Raw genomic sequence first — 14,263 nt, forward strand, 5'->3', positions numbered from 1 at the left:
CTTTAATACTTCAAATGGCCACAAAGCCTTAAATACTTATCAAAAGCTTAGTGAAACCGGTCTCAAACTTGCTAGACAACAACTAAATATTTACTTCCGCTCTTCAATTCACAACTAAAACACCCAAATGGAACCTTCAGTCAAAACCCATTAGGATGAAGGAAACGCCTGCGCAAAGACGACAATAAAAGCCCCGACGAACCTGAACGGATGTACCCACATGCAGATTTGGCTTTTCTCGCACAAATCTGGCTGCCTGAGATCTGTAGACAATGTCAGCGGCTGGTGCTACACCTCAGACGTGAAGGCCGACAATGGCGGTGACCGATTGGAGGCAACGTCGACTAGATTTGTGCGTAAACAATGGAGTAGAGTTCCGATTGTGGCGCTGGAAACGCGAATCACTACTACAAAATCTACATTACTTGACACTGTAGTTTTTAATTACTTGACGTTTCTTTGGAAAAAAATGTCAAGTAATAACCTTTTAAAAAAGAATGTCAAGTAAAATGGTTAAAAAAGTGGAGATTGACGGAATGTTTCGGATATTTTCACGCGAACCATTACTTGACACATTTTTCGTGTCAAGTAAGGTCTTACTTGACATGTTTTTTGTGTCAAGTATAAGAAACTCTTACTTCACACGTTTTTTGTGTCAAGTAAAATATAAAAAATAATTTACTTATTATTTTAAAGAAGTAAAAGGGTAAATGTCCTAGATTTAGTCGATCGACCTTCAACCTCTCGCGTGTGGTCGCTGCGTATTTCAGTCGACCTTCAAGCTTCGTCCGTCCATACGACTTTCAAGCATTTTTCGTCTGTCCGTTCAACCTTCAAGCTTCATCCGTCAGTTCGACCTTCAAGCTCGGTTCGTCCGTTCAACCTTCAAGCTCCGTCCGTTTGTTTGACCTTCAATCATTTTCCATCCCAATCTGCTTGTGTTTAAGATTTTCTAACCCACTTCTGTTTCTGGATCTCTGTTTTTATGGAACGTCATGACGAGGAGCAAGATCAAATCGCTCCTATTGGTATGTTCTTTTTCTCTTGTTTGACCACTAATTCATTTCTTCTTTTTTCTTGTTTTGAATTGTCTTCCTCGTTAAAATCGCCTGTTGTTTTGCTGAATGTGCCATGTCAACTTCTAAATAGGCAAGATCTTTTTTTTTTTTCTAGCGGAATTGAACATGGGTGCTAGCGTGAGCGATTGATTTGTGCCTTTTTGGGTCTGTGAATTGGGAATGTACAATGTTACCAAATTGTTTGCTGAAGAAGATTTTGATTTACCCGTTTATGTGTTTCTTCTCTTCTACTAGGGTTTTTGTTTGTTGTACCATCGATGCTCTCTGCCAAAGAAAGGCACCGAGAGAGAGCTAAACCATTGTAGTTTTGTTTTTTCTACTCTTTTTTTCTCCCGGTCTTTGAGTTGATACTTGACAGTGGACCTGTTGACCTTGTAATGGAATGCCTTTCTTGGTAGGCTAATAGTCAATCATCAAAGACCTATGTTTATGATCTTCGACTGAGAAAGTGCCTTCATTATTATTCCAAAAGATTCAATAGGTCAAAGTACAGAATAATCCACTTTCTGCTTCTTGGTCTTGATTTATGTAACCTTCTTCTAAACTGCAGAAATATAAGCCGAGTGTGTGTTTGGAATTATTGGGAATTTTATGTGGAAAGATTAAATTTTCTTTTATTTCTGTTACTACCAATAGGCATTTTCTAAGTAATTTTTTCCTCTACAGGGGCATTGGAGAATCAATTATTTATGGAGGAGAAAAATCTCTTAGCACCGGTAATGCTGCTTAATTCCTTTAGATTGTTTTCGCTTGTATTTGCTTTGCATGTTTATAGGTTTTGACAATTAATGTTTACTTCTAGAATTTTTTTCTCCGATTCATTATCAGCAACTCTCACCTAAAGGTGGAAGGATTGCTTCAAAAATCCTTCTCCAAATGCAATAGTTATTGGGCCATCAAGGGATGCCATAGAGCAGAAAGTATCTATGGATGCAGGAACAAGTATTAGCAATGTTCATCCTGTCAATGTATATGCTTCGCATGAACCAAATGTTCAATATGGTGGTTAGTTTTCCCACCCTCTCTGTTGTCATGCATTTAGGATTGGGACATCTTGTACTATTCTTTAATATCTAATTGTTAGTGCATCAATCACACATGGATTTGTTACATAGTTGCTGGAATTTGCGTTTTGTAACCATTATTATTGAACTTTTCGTAGGTTGGATTATTTTGTTATAGTTTCAAAGTATCATTCGAATTAAGCCACACTTAGGTAATCCATTTGGAGTTAATTGATTATTTTGGTGAATGAAATTTTGAAGAAATTTTTTATTGCTGGTCGATAAGATTAGGTTTCCAATATTCTCTTCTACTCATTGATTCATGTATTAGTTTTCTATTAAAGATGCACTTTGATTGCCTTTATAGAGGGATTACAACTGTGTCAAGTCGCTTTCGCATGAAAGTTGTGAAAGTTGTGAAAGTTGGGGGAAAGATATCTATCTTTATTTTAAATTTTAGCATATGCTTGATTTATTGATAATCTTCTTCCTCTTTATTATATTTTCTCAAATCTCTTCCATCTTCTTTTGTTTTGTAGCGAAAAGTAATTGTTCCTTCTGAGGCTGGATATGATCAAAAGAAAATTAACGAAATTCCAATAAATCCCTAACTTTAAATTGTAGATATTTTTTAAGTTTTGAATATGATATTTTTCCATTGCATAAAGTAAGCCAATCATGTATATTTTTCTTTGTGCGTGACTTTTTGTCATATTATATCTTAACACTTATTTCTATATTTTGAAATTTGATGTTATCACCCTTTATTCTATTTTGCAGGTTGACTTGCTTAAATATGGCTTGCTTGACCCTTAGTTCTCGATCTTTAGACTTCAAAGCTCAATGTATAGGTTAAATAATATACTTTGTTGAGAGGTTACGTATTAAACAATGTCACTTTTGTATTTGTTGAAAGTAGAGTTTTGTATACAAAAGCAATAGTTGAGATTTTATTTTGTTCATGTACATGTGAAAGAGAAATATTGTTGCAATTTGTGAGGAGTGTTCATATGAAAGGTCATAGTTGAATATATGGAATTTTTAGTGAATATATTGAGTTGATAGAACTTAAATGTATAATGTTTATTTAGTTGATGTAATTGTATTGTTGGAATACAAGACAAAAAATGAGAATATCAATTGGGGTATTTAATTTGAAAAAAAAAAGACATATATTTGACAAATAAAAAACGTTAAGAGTTATCATATATATGATACGTAATCGTATATTATCTTTCTTGACACGAAATTTGTTTCAAGAAACATTGTATCAAGAAACATTTGTCTTGACGTTTTTCTGGAGTCAAGTTATCACACTATACTTGACAGTTGAATATTCGACGCTTATAAAAACGTCAAGTATACTCTTTACTTGACATTGGAAAAACGTCAAGTAATCCAATTTCTGTAGTAGTGAATGGGTGGCGCGATCACGACTGTGCGAGGGACAAGCAACGGTGCGAGATTGGGTGACTCACGACGGCACGACTGAAGACGATTCTGGTGATGATGAATAGTGAGCGAGCGACAAAGGGCGACGACGGAGCTAGGGCTAGGGAAGGGTGTTCATGCAATGAGGAAAAAAATTGGAAGGGGTCTCAGTTTGCATGTGAAGGAGAAAGAGAATGGAGGTTTTCTTAAAAAGAAATATATATTATTTAATTTATATAAATATTATTTTATTTTATTCAACCATTTTATTTTATTTTATTCAATTCCTTAAATACACAAATATAAACATATATTTTTTTTTAAAACCCTTTTCTCCTCCTCTTCAAATCATAATTTCAAAAATCAAATCAATTACGTTCCCCAAATTTAAAACTTTTGAAAAAAATATCTAGACATTAACTAAAAATTTACTTAAAATTAAATTAATTGCGACATAAATTCAAATATTTCCTTTAAACAAATTGAATTTCGAAATTAATGAAATTTTTCTCAAATTTTACGAAATTATAGAATTCGAATTATGAAAAAAAAAAAAAAAACTCAGAGCGTTACATTGTTCTCCCCTTAAAGAACTTTCGTCCTCGAAAGTTCATTTCTGAAAAAAAAAAAACTTTGTGCGAAGGCTCATTTCTCATCCAATCTATGATTAAATAACTTTAAACTTTATATGCTAGAACTACCAAGGTTACAACTATCTTTCCTTACGCCAACAAACCTTTCACGCCCTCTCCTATCTCCGTACCAAAATAATAATAATAATAATAATAGCTTTGCATAAGGATAACAAAACATACATGGTCTCTTATACTAACTAAGCATACAAAAGAAGGCAAGCAAACATAGTCTTTAACAAACCTAGAATGTTAAGATCTAGAATGTAAATTTATCTTTCACCATAGTGTCCGACCTCCCCACCTCATGTCAGGTTGCGGCACTGTTCCTATTCCAATGCTGCTGTCCGCTTGAATCCACCTGGTCCGGACCCGAAGGTTGGTCCCTACCATCTGTAGTGCTCTTACTAGGGCACCCATATGCATATACCCTTCCTGTCCACAACGATAACACACCCCTACTCCAGCCAAGCAACGACCCCAGTGACGCTTTCCGTATGAGTTACATATCGGCTTTTCCTCTTTAATAACTACAGGTTTCTTTTGCTGAGACTCAGAAGTCTTCTAGTCTGCTTTCCTTTTCTGCCCCGCAGAGGCCCTAATTCCGAACAACTTGCTGTACTCTTCTCTCCCCTGGGAGTCAGCATCAATCCTCACGGTGGCTCGCAGTGCCGCGACATAGGTTTTAAGGTCAAGAGCATGAACCATACCTCGTAATCTGCTTCTCAAGCCTTGAACGAATCTTTCTGTCCTCGCTGCCTCGATGGCTACCAACTCAGGGGCAAATTGGGACAATTTATCAAATTCCAACTCATATTCCTCTATTGACATAACTTCCTGTTTCAAATTCAAGAACTCTGCTTGCTTGTTATACCGGAAAATTGGGACAATTTATCAAATTCCTACTCATATTCCTCTATTGACATAACTCCCTGTTTCAAATTCAAGAACTTTGCTTGCTTGTTATACCGGGTGTTGGCCAAAAAATACTTCTCATAGAAACGTTCCTTGAACTGCTCCTAGATTGCAAGTTTCCCATTAGTATCAATAATTTTCTCTACTGAACGCCACCAGATTTCTGCATTGCCAGTCAACATGAAAATTGCATATTGGAGCTTGTGCTCTTTCGAGCACCTCATAAAATGAAAAAATCGTCTTGATAGATGACAACACATCTCTGCTTTGGTGGGGTCCCCCAACGATCCATCAAAGGAGCGATGGTCAAACTTCCTGAAATCCCTCAGATGTTTAGCCTCAAGAGACAGACCCTGCAATAAAATTACATCTAAATTATTAAATAAAATGTAGATAATAATTTCGAGTCTTTGGCAGTTTATATCAAATATACTAACAATTGTCGTTTTAAATGAGTGTTAATATACAATTGATACATCAATGTTTTATTTGAAATGAAATTTGAATGATTATTGATATATATACTACTAATACGTCAATATTATACTTGATAAATTGCTTTAATGAACGTTGATATTACTATTCATATAGTACTAGTGATACACTATCATTGATATGCATGGTGATACATTTGAATTTTATGTAGTATCATTGATACACTTCAATTATTTTGTATCATAGGCATGTTATTGATATATGCTTTACAACCTTCTTAATACACAACTAATTAAGTATATATACATCAATTATATATATATTTCTTCGTCATGAACAAATCAACACAACACATTTGGGATGCCTCCAATTGATCTTCTCCACTATATCTCTTGCAAGGATCGAATGGTGCGATCCTCTTTAAAAAAAAAGTAAAGGGATTTTTTTTTTGGAGATATTTTACAGAGAACACATTTATCTGTAAAATCATTAAGAGATAACCAACTTCCATTTCATTTATTTAATTAAACTAGAATAGTTTTAATTAAATTAAATTAAATTAAATTAATTAAAATGAAATAAATAATTGTACACCCTCTTCAATGTCGGTTTAAAACCAATATTAAATACCTTTTATAATACTATCTTTAATGTCAGTTGTCAACCGATACTAAAGCCCTTTAATGTCGTTTTTAGACAGACATTGAAACCCAGAATCCCTGTCTGTTTTTTTTTAATTATTGTCTGTTTTTTTTAACTTCCGTTGTTGAATCTATTTTTATGTCGGTCAAGAACTTAAAAACGACATTATAATAATTTATCCACAAACAAGAATTGTTTTTATGTATTAAGATCTCAACAAACACAAAAATTTAAATCTAAGTCTTGCTCACAAAGTATGAATAATAGTTAGCTCCCAAAGAGAATAACAAAATTTATACTTACAAAACAGTAGTTGGTTGCTTATGTAGAAAAAAATTCCCAAAATAAAATCTTAATTGCTTTTGTATATACAACTTAACTTTCAACAAATACAAAAAATTAACTAAAAATTGAGAGAGCTGGTTATCTACTTTGGAGTGTCATTACTGAAGGAACTCTTATCAAAGAGTACCTATAAGCGGAAGCAAGATCGTTCTAAATTCATTGTGACAGAAATACCGCATTCACAAACAAACATACTAGTTATGCATTTAACAACAAATTACGGCATGCTCTTCAAACTTAAACAACAAATGACCAAGAGATATACCTCTTGAAGAAATTTTCTTCTTTGATCTCTCGCTCTTGTCAATCTTAGCAACTCTCGCTGTCATGCCAAGGCTATCGTCCACCAAATCTCATTGTCGCTCACCATCGAACTGTCTTCTACACGAACAGGCAGCAAGGAGGACACCACCACTATGTAACCTCGGTATTCTCGGAGTGAGAATCTAGGAGGTGTGGGCTCTATTGGATTTGGTAGAGGGGAAGAGGAAACAACGATCGTTTACCACGACCAAACAAATGGGAGAGATATAGAGTCTATCGTATAGACGGGTGCTTGATCGTTTAGCTAAAGGTGCACGATCGTTTAGTAAAACGGGTCTGATCATTTAGACGATTGTATAGTAAAATCACTCACGTGCGCGATTGTTTAGAAAATAGCTATACGATCGTTTAGGAAAGCTACGTGTGTACACGATCATTTAGGAAAACTTGAGCTATCGTGTAGGCTCTCATTTACTAGACGATGGGCAGTGTACTAATCGTGAAGCTATTGTTCGATATCTTTGTAAAATGAAAACTATTTTCACTTTATCCTTCAGTAACAAAAACTGAATGTAAAAAACAACAAACCAACAATTATCTTATAATTGTTTAATTAGAATTAAATATAATCATATTATATTTATAGCCTATAGTTTAATATCACATCATATGCAACATATAAACCATAATCCTTTTCTCCTCCACTAGATATAAATCATATTTATATCATTTTTCTCCAATTAATGTATCTCATACATCATGTCAACTATATCATATATAATTGACAAGTTTAATCATATCATATATAATTAAACTCCCTCTTGCCAATTTGAACACTTCAAACTGACCCAAAAACTAATTCTCAACTTAATCCATTGAGCTACCAAGGGGACCTTATGAACCTGTGGCACGAAGCTCCAACGGTACGTGAATAGCTAACTGAACTCTTTAGCCACGAGATCTACCATCCGTTAACTGCCAGACATTCCACTAAAGTCCAACAGTTGCACTCTTCTCACCATTTCTATGTCCATCGGTTATAAAAAATCAACAGTACGATAATCCTTCACAGATGCTCGTAAGTACAGCTGGGCCAATTTACTATTTTGCTCCTATAGTTACATCTAACTCCTTAAGTACCACTGATCCCTCTAATGAACAATAGAACATAGTTTTACTATGTGTAGACACCTTTCGGGCCATGAGAAGGTATGTGGCGCCACATCGTTCAAGCCCCAGAATCAGCCCTTAAAGGAGCAATCTACCTATTTACCTCTGCTTTAGGGAAAGAGTGAATTCCATCTCGTGTAGCTGAGTTCCCAACTCCCAAATCAAATGAATCCCCAAAGTGGTAGGTTTGAGTCGGAAATCTGGCCACTCGCACCCATGCAAATCAAAGGACTGCTCTCAAAGGTAGGAGTTCTGGACTCACTCAGGATTGAGGTCATGTTACCTATGGTCATCCTAGTGAAGTGAAGTTTCTGTCATGAACGGTGTTATATAACGAGACTATAACACTTCGTGGTTTGGTCTTATACAAACTCCTTTGCATAGGACGCCCCTGCTCGCATGTCTCCACATGAATGATCAGAATCAGACCATCTATAGCAAGTCATAAAACTTGTAATTATTCTACAAAGTGGGCCGCATCCGTAGTGTTACCAGGATAAAGTTTCCCTCCTATATCCATATACTACAGACCATTTTGGTTATCATTTAAGACATGATCCACCTGTATGTCTCCACATACATGCTTAAGTTACTACGACAACCAGGGATCTTATTTTATTGGTTCGTGGTAAAGCAATTAAAACATCCCATGTTTCATAGACAACAGTGAAAAAAAATATCATATATTATTACATCACAAGCGTTTGTTCAATACAGTGTTTACAAACTAGATGACCCAATGAGAGTTTAGGGCATCAACCCCAACAATTACTATCCCAAAAAATCTGCAAAGAAGACGTGCTTGCTTAAGTATATAAAATCAAGGATAATTTAAAAATAAATGAATCACACTAAAAGAAATTACATGAAGTATGGAAACTATATTTATACAAACTTACCAAAAGGAATGAATGCAAAATTTACTATTCTTTTCTCTATTCTATGGATGAATTTGTTATACCCTCTATCTAGAACCTCCTTGTACTCGTGCGAGCGATGTCATATGAGAGTGTATAATCAAACAAATATAAGTTGCATTAATATAAGCAATTTATAAATAACGAATGAAATGAACTCAAGCCATAAACAAGTACCATAGTTGCACAATCGTCATTGTAATGATCCCAAATTTCAGTGCTAAACTAAGGAATATTACCATATTTTAACAAATAACTAATTTTATAACTCTTATGTTTTAGAAAAATTTCGGCAACATAACAACATTACCACAACAATACAAATTTTTTTTACTTTAACATCTGTTCAATGAAATGCATTTCCAACAATATTCAAACAATAATCTTCTCTCAATAGAACTATATTTACATAATGATTCAACTTATTTCTCTTTCTAGGAACTTAGACTGCTAGGTTAGAGGTAGAGGTTATCCTAGACTCCATATGTTTAAGAGAGAGAAAAAGAAGAAGAAAAAGAAGAAGAAACATTGCAACTATATAAAGCCATAAAATTAATGTATGAGAGATGAAAAATAAAACTGTAATATAAAGTTTAGTAAAGAAATAAAATGTTGTAAATGGATCAAAAACTCTTGATAATCACCTATGATGAACATGAGTCATAGATAAAGTCAAATGTAGAAAAACTTTTGTGGTTGCCAATACCACAAAGAGAACAAGACTTGAATAACTTAAGTTCCTTCTCCATCCAAATTTAACATGTAGTTCTATGGAGCAATAACAAGATCTAAACATCCAACAATCAATCAATAGATCATGATTTACACATAACTAAGAAAAGAGAATATCTCTCTATTCTTGCATTTCTCATAAACATCAAAATGATGTTCTTGACATTTTCTCTTCTCCGAGTAATGTTCTTCAAGACCCATAGTATTTGGAAAAAGAGATTTTTTCTAATAAGAAGTTCAAATACATAGAGGGGAATGTAGTCCACATATTATGATGAAAAACATAATTTCAGTCGATTTATTCTCCATAAGGCATACATCTCAAGTTTACCGAAGTCGAACAAACATCTCAAGATTGGTATACTTTTGAAATACAGTAGTTATTCTTTAATAGATTGGTAAAGTTGAAAATAGTCATTGCTTTCGTAACAAACATCTCAGTACAAATTTTTGTTCTACAAGAAGCACAAAAAAAAAAATCATTTCTTCATTATTTGCTTACTTCTCAGATGATCAGTTGGGTCCTCTTTTCTTTCCAAAATTCCGAGATACAGTTCAAAGACTATATCTGTAAGTTAACCATTCTTATTCATAATTTGAGATGTATTCGCTATGAGTTTCAAGGTATTACCATCATACATTTATAAAGCAATACTATCTTTTGATGAAAAAATAAAAATTGAAACCATATTAAGAGATTAAATGTTTTGCTTCTTCAAGATCATAAATTCTTCTGAATCAATAATAGAAACAATTACATAACACTTCTATTTCTAAAAAATTACGAAATGACTCCACAAATCCCTACACTACCCTACGTGAAGAATATTTGAAGAAACCTCCCCCAAAATATATATACACACAAAATTATTAAACTAACATCGCAAAGCTATAAGTTATAACATGAAATAAACATACTCATGTACTAAACAAGAACAAAAATATTGAAGTAAAAAAACCCAAATACTCATTTTGCCTTTCTTCTTCCACTTGTTCGAAGTGTCCACTATAGAAACATACCCATTTCACCTCTTTCTTGATGTCTTTTCTCTACAATCAAACAATATAGAAACTAAAAAAAAAAAAAAATCCACAGGCAAGTTTTAGGGATAGAAAACAAAAACAAAGAGACATTCAAGCAGAAAGCACCTTTAAGAACTGTTCTCTAGCCAACTACGCCAGTCTAACACTTTCTAGACCCAATTGATACTACAAACGAGTACTATTTTCCTACAGTAAAATCAACTAACAGGAAAAACATCCAAAAACATGTCATATCACAAGCACGCACTCTTAATGAAGAGACATTCAAGTAGAAAAGAAAATGGTCCTATCAACACTAAATATCCAATAGAATGAATATAAACTATTTTGCTGACAACATAATGGATAACCAAATTAACTTCTTTTGAAATCAATAGATTATGGAGGTGAGTGAGATGACATAATGGATAACTAAACTACCTTCTTTTGAATTCCAAGACCAACCTACAAAGAGAGTTTTAATATACATCATGTTATGGTAGAGGAAGAGATTGAGAGAACACAAATGTGAGCAGCTTCAAACAATATGAACAAAACCTAAACTCGTGGGAGTATAACTAAGGAAGCAGGAGTTTTCTTGAAACATGCACAGTTCTCTTAAATTCTTATAATGCCAAAGCATTCTCCCTCTCAACAAACAAATATACAAAATAGAGGCTTACAATGTCAAGAATTTTGATTATTCTCATTCCTCTATAAAACTCTTCAAGTACATATATTCAAGAACCTACAAGAACAATAGATGAAATATGGAGTGCTTTCTTGGACATGAAGGAAAAATAGATAGAAAAACTATTATTATAGAAAGATTTGGAAAACAATATCTACATCCTTAGGGTTGCTAAAGCACATTTGACAAGAACAATACTCAGGCCAATACATCCTCAACAGCGAAACAATCACAATACCTACAAATGAACAAGTAGTATAAGCAAAATTGGTGAAAAACAAGAAAGGGAACAACAAAAGATTCTTTAACTTTGCATAAGTGACTAGAACTTTGAGCTTAGCACCATCTAAGAACTAGATACAACATGCAGTATAGAATTTTGAACAAACATTATAAAAAACCACAATCAAATAGTTCATTTGCACTAAATAAATAAATCAAAAGAAAACTTTTTTTTTTTCCTAATAGAGGAGCTGCAATTGTACAAGTCTTTTTTTAAATTCATGAAACAGTGCAAAAGAAACATATGGTAAAGTCAGTTGCTTATAATGAAGGTGTAGTTGAGGGTTATTTTCTACAATACTTCCACTTTCAAAGTCAATACCAAAAGGGAGGAATTGTTTCTTTCCTCGATTCTTGTGGGAATTAGAATGAAATGGTTTCTAATTTCTATGGTCTCCAACTATAGGCGTTCATAATACCTATGCACACAAAGCTACATTAAACACGTACAAGGTAAGGTCTATTCAGCCAAAAATCTATAGTTGGAGCTCTGAGGTGCTGGATGGTACCTGGTGTTTTCTTCCATTGAAAGGACACAACTCCAATCAAGTGTATCCGAACACAATATTTAAAGGTCATGACCCAGTTTCCAACCTTAATAAAGATTCCAAAAAGTTTATAAAATCTTGAGAACTTGTCAAAACACTTGAAACAATCTTTTAATACTGCAGAATAGTCTACTTCTAAACTAAAAAATTCTTCCAAACCTAAAATCTACAATCCATACATTATAGATAGTTCAAGATTAGGCCAAAATATTAGGGGGTATTCAAGAGCAAACAAGAAAGTCAAAGAGAAACTCACTAAAGTTTCACCACAATAAAATCGGTGGCAACTCAAAGAACGATGCAACCACAGATCCACAGATCTGTGCGGTAGTGGAGGAGATTTAAGAGAGAGAGAGAAAAAAAAGTTAAGAGAATGAGAGAAAAACAAAAATCTATCGTTCGAGGTAGGCAATGATTGACAATCCACAGCGTTTGAAGATGTAGATGGGAGGCGTACGAGTGATGAAGGTGAGCAAAGAAGTTCCATATGAACACAGGTGTGGGTGAGGGAACTCATGAGGGAGAGAGGAAAACACTAGTGCGTCTATCTTTGGATGTACCAAGCGTTTCTAACTTAATGCTGGCTTGCTTATTCTCTTGAATAATTCAAGCTAAATTGGCTTTTACCAAGTGATTTAGTTGGCTTAAGCGTTTAGAAATGGATTTTGCATGAAGTTATAGATGCATCTAACATAAAGCAAGAAATAAACAGTGGCGAAGTAAAGTAGATCAAATATGTGAATTCATAAAGAAATCGATTGTCTTTACAAGATCAATACTCAATCAAATGAGATGAAGAAAATGATAATTATGAAAATAAAGAAGTCAAGCCGCAAAGTACAATCTCTTGTCCTCTTTGGCTCAATTCTAATTCGTGTACAACCAACTTGTAGAAGAAATGGAAGAAAATTCTCTCTCGAGCTCAGCTTTCTCCACTCCTTGATCGACGGTGGTGGTCGTTCTCTTCCCTCTTGTGTTCTTCTCGTCACAGCAGCACAACTCTAAGTTTCAAAATTTCAGAATTATACAATGAGCTAAAGTCTCCTCATCTGGTGGGATTTCTTCTATTTATAGGCGTCGTTCTTTACCAACTTAATGATGGGGCAACATTAAATTCCATACCCTGGTCAGCCGCCTGACACTCAGATGCTTTTCAGATGCCGCCAGCTGCAGATGCCCATGCTTGTAAGTGGTGACTTGATACAAAAAGCCTGAATCAATGAATCTCCAAGTTTGAACTTTTAAGTTACAATAACTTGTATTTCTACAAGTTATCACACCCCCAAATTTGAACAATGCTCGTCCTCGAGCATTTCACAAATAATTCTTTGTTATCTCCATTGTCTTAAGTGTGCAGGTTTCACCTCTCATCATATTCACTTATAAGCTTGAGACTGGAGTTTCAAAAATGTAACGTAGGTTGATTCTTTTCTAAAGTGAAGAATGTTTTATTTCAGGGGCAGCAAGCCTTTTGTCAACAACTTCTTTTGTTTCTCAAAACATTTTCATTTTTTCTAAACCAGTAATGTGTTAGATGCTTTTCTTTTCAAAACAGGATGCACGTACAAAAATATGAATTCTGGATTACCCATGCGTTGTTCCATGTTTCCCACTTTCGTTTTGGCTTGCCCCTATAGGTGTCAGCGAGCATCCAACTACGGGTGAGAGCTCTTCACAAATAAACTCATATCTAAGCATATATGTGTTTCAAGATACAGCTTCTTTAAACTAAATAGCGGAGTTTTGGGATGCATTGGTCTAGGAGACTTAACTTTGTTTCGGCTTGCCCCCACGGGTGTCATGCGAGCATCTAACTATGGCTAAGTGCCTGTTCCAATTTTTAACTCATGTCAATTTGAGGGTTTCTTTTATAGAGTATTGGCAGAGGAGTTTGCATATAACATCTTTCTATTTTGTTTCCTCTCTTTTTTTATGAACTTACTTGATAAATGAGTCTTAACTCAGATTTCCCTCACCCCCAAATTTTGGAGATTAGCTAAATCCTCATTGCTAAAAGAGAAACAAAATTTCGAAAAGGCTTTGAGAATTTTGAAAGGAGTTTTGATTTAGGGCTTGCATACGTTAGAAAGAAAACATGTAGACATTTTAGAAAAGTCCAGACTTCTTGATTTTCTTAACACCTACTCTATACT

At 34.3% G+C, this 14,263-nt stretch overlaps 1 long non-coding RNA gene across 1 annotated transcript; it reads left to right on the forward strand.

Annotated features, from left to right (window-relative positions):
* Positions 1 to 929: 929 nt before the first annotated feature.
* Positions 930 to 2,077, forward strand: LOC150032711 (uncharacterized). The gene is made up of 3 exons (XR_016524365.1): positions 930 to 1,028; positions 1,746 to 1,795; positions 1,908 to 2,077. It is a non-coding gene; the product is annotated as an uncharacterized LOC150032711 (long non-coding RNA).
* The last annotated feature ends 12,186 nt before the right edge of the window (positions 2,078 to 14,263 follow it).

The sequence above is a fragment of the Benincasa hispida genome, chromosome 11 (assembly GCF_027475165.1).
Source record: "Benincasa hispida cultivar pf3 chromosome 11, pf3_genome.v1.1, whole genome shotgun sequence".
Taxonomy (NCBI): domain Eukaryota; kingdom Viridiplantae; phylum Streptophyta; class Magnoliopsida; order Cucurbitales; family Cucurbitaceae; genus Benincasa; species Benincasa hispida.